This window comes from Antechinus flavipes, chromosome 1, assembly GCF_016432865.1.
Source record: "Antechinus flavipes isolate AdamAnt ecotype Samford, QLD, Australia chromosome 1, AdamAnt_v2, whole genome shotgun sequence".
Classification (NCBI taxonomy): domain Eukaryota; kingdom Metazoa; phylum Chordata; class Mammalia; order Dasyuromorphia; family Dasyuridae; genus Antechinus; species Antechinus flavipes.
The window spans coordinates 635,524,430-635,531,320 of NC_067398.1; the positions used below are offsets into that span (position 1 = coordinate 635,524,430).

Below are 6,891 nucleotides of genomic sequence, written 5' to 3' on the forward strand. Positions count from 1 at the left end.
AGATTTCCCGTTAAGTTCTGCTCTTTTTCTCACAAATATGAAAAGTCTTTCAGTTTGTTAAATATTAATTTTTTTTATTCAAGGTTATACTCATTTGTAATTTAACTTGGCTCATAATCTCAGATCTTTTGATCGACAAAATATAGTATTTGAAGAATTACAGTCCTTTAATATAGTACTTGCTAGGTCTTATGTTGCTTCCAATATTTTCTCTTTGACATGGGAGCTTTGAAACTTAGCTATGGTATTCCTAAACATTTTTCTTCTAGGATCTTTTTCAAATGCTGATCAGTAGATATTTGTTATTTTCGAATTACCTTATTGTTCTAGAACTTGAGGCAATTTTACTTGGTTATTTCTTGTGATATTTCATTGAGTCTTCTTTTTCTTTCATAATTTTTAAACAGTCTGACTATTCTTATGTTAGTACTTCTTAATCTGTTCCCCAGATCAGTTGGTTTTATGGTGAGATGTTTCATATTCTCTTCTATTTTTTTTTTATTCTTTTGATTTTGTTTGTTGTTTGTTTATTCATTGAGTTGCCCTAGAGACATTTGCACTTCACTCTGGCTGAACTTCTGACTCTTTATGTCTGGTTTTTCTTGGGATCTTATATTATTTTAAGAGAACAACTGCTAAAACTGCTTTAGAACTGACTTCAGTTATTCTCTGCTGTTCTACATTCCCTCTGAAGTGATATTCTGTCTTTTTCTTTGGAGGAAACTTGAAGAGCCAAAAGTTTTGTGACCTACTCCTCCATCTTTCTAGAATCCTCCTTAAGAATAGTCATTTTTGAAAAAAAGCTGTGTGAGCTTGAGGTTTCCCAAATTTGAGGTTAGTACATAAATGTATAGGCAATATTTATATAGTATATATGCTAGGTTAGTGCATATATGCAATAGGCTGTATTTATTATGGTATATATCCTGGGTAAACTAACCATTAAACAAAGAAGTATATCTATGTCTTTACTTGCAGTCTTATAATATTCAAAATTTTACATTACATCTGATGAAACATATTACAAAGTAGAATGCTTTTGAGGACTAATGGGTTAGAAAACTATTATTTATTATTAAATTACTTTAGGTATAATGGAAAGTTTCTTGGGTAAGGGGGGGCATGCGAAACTAAAAATATACTATTGATTATATACCACAAGGAGGTCAAGATGGGGGAAAGGAACAATAAATATAAAATTTATAGCATTGCTTTCATAGCAAAATACTAAAAACAAAATTGCTGTGTATAAACTAGGGAATATATGAACAAACTGTACTACGTTAGGGCAATGAATTTTATTATGCCAGAGAAATGGGAAATATCTAATGAAAACAGTGACCAATGAAAACAGTGACCAACGATAACTTCAAAAACTCTAATGATGAAAAATACCTTTGTCTGTTGGCAGAGAGATGAGGAACTGGCAATGGGTTGATTTGTTTTATTTGATGATGAAAATTTGTGACAAACGAGGATTTCTACTTGGGGATGGGTGTAATTTGGTGAGCAGTGATAAGCAAAGGAAAAAAAAAGGAGTATAAAATTATTGAAAAGGGTACAGAGAAAAACAAGAGAACACAATTAGAAGAAAATAAATAGAACATTTTTACTAGTTTGTTAAAATTTTATTAAAAAAATCAAATTCGTATTATTTTAAAACTATATAACAAGCCACCGATTCTTATACAATTCTGGATGACACAATAATAAAGTGCTGAAACTGAAGTCAAGAAGATGTTAGTTGAAATCCTGATTCCTATACTTATTAGCTTTGTGACCTGGGCAAGTGACTTAGATTTTCTCCAAATTGGTTTTCTTATGTAAAATGGGCACAATAACACAAGTCTACCAGGGTTGTTATAAGAATGAAATGAGATACTTGTAAAGTCCATTTACAAAATTTAAAGAACTATCAGAATACTAGCTACAATATACAGTACTTTGGATTTTCAAAATGTTTTACAAATATTTCTTCATTTGATCCTTATGACAAAAATGGGAGGACCAGTGTCATTATTATGTCCATTTTTCAGGTAAGGAAATGAAAGCACAAATAAAGATTAGGTGAATTGACCACATAGTTAAGTTTCTAATGCAGAATTTGAACTGAAATCCCTCTTGACTACAGATCCAGGACTCCACTTACTATACTACCTAGCTTTATATGTAAATATTAGCCAGCCTTTTTTTTTTTTTTTTTGGGGGGGGGGGAATGAATGTTTTTGCTGATAATGATTATTGATAGATTCACAATAAAAATGAGAGGAAATGAAAGTTTATTAGATGTAGTAGTAGGGTAGTGTTTGAGGCCTGGAAGGATAAGAAGACTTTTATCAGGTGGATATGTAGGGAGGATATTACAAAGAAAATCCCTGGATGACTACAAAAAGGAGAAAAGGAACAGAAGAATTGGGCTAGGTACATTAAATATACTCTACCAATTTTGCAACCAGGCAGATAACTTTTTGCTGTGGAAACTACTAAGCTATGGAGGTAGGAAGGCCACTGATGGTATTTCCAAAAATTAGAAATCTGATCACATTTTTGTCTTGGGAACCATTATTGCTCTCACTTCCTTCTTGCCTTTTTCAGTAATGGTGCATATGTCACTGATGTAATGGGATTAGGTACCATGGTGATAAACACTGTATAAATACCTAAGTACAGACATATTAAGCATGCTGTTTACTAGAGAGAGCTCCTCCGGGAAGGAGCAAAGCCTTATGAAGCATGCATTCTACTCAAGCAAAGTGACGGGAGAGCTGAGCAATTATCCAATGAATGACTCCACTGTTTCTTTTCTTTAAAAAAAAATACAAAACCTCACCAGACTATTGAGTGACAGAGCAACAGCAGTGTGCCAGCCATCATAAATAAAAATGACAATTTCTCATTTGAGCTTCATATAAAGAACCCTCAGTGTTCCCATCAGCAAAATGAAAGAGATAACTAGATAATATGTAATCCTTAGTTCTCTTCTGATTCTAATATTCTATGTTTTATGGATCCTTTGTAGGAAAGAAGAAAAGGAGGAAGGAAGGAAGGAAGGAAAGAAGGAAGGAAAGAAGAGAAGTCAGAGAAGTGAAGTTAAGGAAGGGCAGTCAAGGGAAAAAAGGTAAGTCAAGGAAGAAAAGGGAATTAGGAAAGGAAAGGAAGAAAAAGAAGGAAGGGGAGGAAGAGGGGGAAAGAAAGAAGGAAGAAAGATGAAAAGAAGAAAAAAAGCAGGTTTTTTTTAAAGCATTTATTATGCACTTACTATATGTTACACTAAGGATTTAGCTGCTAAGAATACAAATACAAGTAAATAAAATGGCATTAAGATGTTTGCATTCTAACAGTGGTAGACAACACTCAAAAGGGACTGGAAAAGTAGAGATGAGGGATGTGATTTAGAAATTTGGAAAGTCAAGAACTGAACTCATAGAGGAATTAATGTTGGCTGGCCTGGGTCCCTTCATCAAATAAAGATCCCATGAGAAACAATGGGAACAAGGGATCCAAAATTCTACAGTGAAAGGATAGCAAGGACAATTAGGTCCCAATTGTGGGGATTACAATGATCAAACAGCTGCTGAGGCATTGTCTTGAAATACACAAAGCTAAGAAGAAAGAAGAAAGGAAATGAGACACTGTATTATATCTTTCTCCTCTCCACAACTTCTAGACAAGCCAATGTGACCTCTGCCTCCATGCTATCCTTCACTCAGCTCACTTAATCTCCTAATTCAGGGCATTTTTGCTTGCTGTGTCCCCTTGCCTGCATTTTGTTTCCTCCTAGTCATAGTCACCTGGTATCATTTTCAACTTCCAGCTCAAATCCTAACTTCTATAAGAACCCTTTTATGAACCTTTTTAAAGCTAATAGTTTTATTTTGAGATCATTCCCAGTTTTTTTCTGTCTGTATTTTGTTTGTACATAACTGCTTGTGTATTGTCTCCTCAATCAGTCAGTAAACTCCTTGAGAGTATGGATTATTCCCATCACTGTTAGCCCTTCTTTTTCTTTTTATCCCTACCATTTAATACAATAATGGGCATATATAGTTGCCTAATACTTTGTTTAGTGGCTGACATCAATTCTAATAAATCAGAAAAGTTTTCAAAGAAGAAGTATGATTTTAATACCTTAATTACCTTAGAGAAGTCATCTTCTGCCTATTTTTTATTTGTAAAAATAATTAAGTTTTACCAAATGAATTATGACTATCAATGATCTCATTGGGAAGAGAATTGAGGAGGGTGTGGAGTTCCTTACACAAAAGAACATCCCAACAAATTTAATCGAGTAGTTCTTTATTATTACTTATGGAACATAGACATTCAATTACTTTCCAGGATCCCACAGCTAATAATTAATCAATGAACAAGCTGTTATGCAGAAGGCACTGTGCAATACTCCTCGGATACAAAACCAAATAGGAAATAGACCTTATGTTCAAGAAGCTTACATTCTTTCTTCAAAGACTACTTGTATTCATATAACTATATATAAAGTGAATAGTATCAGAGCATGAATATGAATCCAAGTCTCTCCAACCGCAAACCCAATATGCTATTAGTATATTATACTACTTTGATGGAATTTTGAAGGATATGAAGAATATGAATTTACACAAAACTGATTTTGACATGATTTTAAAGTGAAACAAAAGGGCAATAAGTTATATTTTTCCATGGAATTATTTATTTCCAACCAGCAAGAGAAAAAAACAGACAGCAAGAATGCAGAGAGAGGAGAAGGAAAGCAACTATATATTTCACTCCAGGGTAACTTTTAGAACAGAAGTGATGAAACAGGTAATGTTACTATATGTCTCCTGTGAATGATTTGAACAGAACTAACTATTTGGTGAATGCTGTTTTCCTCCCAGCATGGCTGAAGTTGAGAATTTAATGAATTCTTAGAGTTACGATAATTCAGTCTTAAAGCAGATCAGTTTCTTTCCTCTTAACAGCACAATTAGAACACCAGGAAGCACTTTTCCCTTGGTGTTACTAAAACTCAGAAGATAATAAAATCAGGGAAACTGCAATTATATGAAGGCCATTGAATTTCATGGGTAAAATTCAAATGACATTTTGTAAGTCCAGCAATCTCTTAGGTACCAATCACAAATCTTATAAAAAATAAAAGTGAGTATTTTGTTGAATTGGGTGTAGTAACTGGTTCTTTAATCACTTGAGTGCATCTTGAAAGGTCTGAGCATCTCTAGTCTACATGAGTTTAAAAGAAAATCCATGAAATGGGCAGAACATCTGACTGGGTACTGATGTTGAACAGTTGAAAACTTGCTCTTTGTCTCTCCCAACTAGTTATTAATTTTTATCATAAAACATAAAATCATAGAAATTTAGTTTTGTTGGGAATCTCAGTTATGTTGCTCCAACTCAATTCTAAAGAATGTCATTGTTTTGGATTGTGTCTAATGCTTTATGGCTCTGTTTGGGGTTTTCTTGACAAAGATGCTAGAATGATCTGCAATTTGGTTCTGTAGCTGATTTTACAGATGAGGAAACTGAGACAAATAGAGTTAAATAATTTGCCAGTGTCACGTAGCTGATGAGCACATGGGGCTGGAAGTAAACTCGGGGAGATATTTTTCTGACCCCAGATAAAGTACTCTATCCTTTCTGTCTCCTAACTGCTCCCTGAAGAATAAATTCTGTCTAAAGCATTTCCACAAGTGCTTTGTCCTTGTCATTCTCTCTCTTAGGCTTGCTCCTATATGTAAGCCCTAATTTCAAGTATTTTAAATTATATTTTATGTGTTCTTTTTCAGATGAACAAATATTTTGTAAAAGCCTACTGGACGGAGATATTAATAAACCAATAAAAGCTATGTACACTTATCTATGAATCATTACTATTTCTACTTGGAGGCTTTATAATTACTTCTATTGGTCTTCTAATTTCAAACATGTCATTCCAACATGACTTCTTTTACCATGAAAGTAGATAGATTTAATCTATTCATTTAGTACTTATTAAGCAATCCTGCTATCTAATAGGGGAGGAGGGAAAGCTTAGAATGAAGAGTATTTACTCAATTCACAATTTACCTCAACCTCTATAATTCCCAAAGGCAACAGAGATAGAATTGATAAAATACAGAAACAGTGCAATATAAATTTAATAGTGGAACAGGGATGCTTGCTCTAGCATATTGCTTATAGTTTGTTTTTCTGTGATCACTTCTCATAAATAAATTATAGGGGACGACCAAGATTGCTACTGTTAGATATTCCCTTCTTGAGGCTATAGGCATTATTCTGCTATTCTTGCTAAGTGGAATAATTATTCGAGAGGGATTATATCTAGTGAGGTTCTGAAAAGGTGATGAGGAAGGCAAGAATATGGAAATTCCATATGCAGTTGATTATCTTTCTGCCTTTCCTTATGCTTTGCAAGAAAAACTGTCAACTAGATATGCCAATGGATTTATGTGCTTCTAAACATATTTCCTTTGTTTAAGTCTTTCATGTCTCTACTATGCCAATCAAATATATACCAATCACTTTTGCCATGGAGAATGAATATGTATACTTGGTGGTATCTGTCTATATTATGAGAGTTAGTTCTTCTTGGAACCTTCTGATACTGTCTCCCAAAGGAGACTCTTCCCATATGAGAACAATGAGTCAGCTATGTTCAATGTGCGCTGTTTATGGGGGAGTAATGAGGAACAGTTTTGATGAATAGTAGTAGCAATATAGAAGGATGACAGCAAAATGCTGTGCCTCACAAGGGGAAGATGAGAACATATACCCAAAAATAGTCTCAGTGTGTGGCCTCCTTTATCTCAGTCCAAGAGTGAGATACAGAGAAATGTTGGATGGGCAACAGTTCAATAGTATTTGCACTTTAGTAAAAGGCAAAGACTTACAAAA

The 6,891-nt window shown here is 33.9% G+C and overlaps 1 long non-coding RNA gene across 2 annotated transcripts; it reads left to right on the forward strand.

Moving 5' to 3' along the window:
• The first annotated feature begins 345 nt into the window (after positions 1-345).
• Positions 346-5,844, forward strand: LOC127544482 (uncharacterized). Of its 2 annotated transcripts, XR_007949455.1 has the most exons (4): positions 346-834; positions 3,020-3,118; positions 4,701-4,800; positions 5,784-5,840. It is a non-coding gene; the product is annotated as an uncharacterized LOC127544482 (long non-coding RNA). The 2 variants fall into 2 exon arrangements; XR_007949456.1 differs by lacking the exon at positions 4,701-4,800 and having other exon boundaries at positions 5,784-5,844.
• The last annotated feature ends 1,047 nt before the right edge of the window (positions 5,845-6,891 follow it).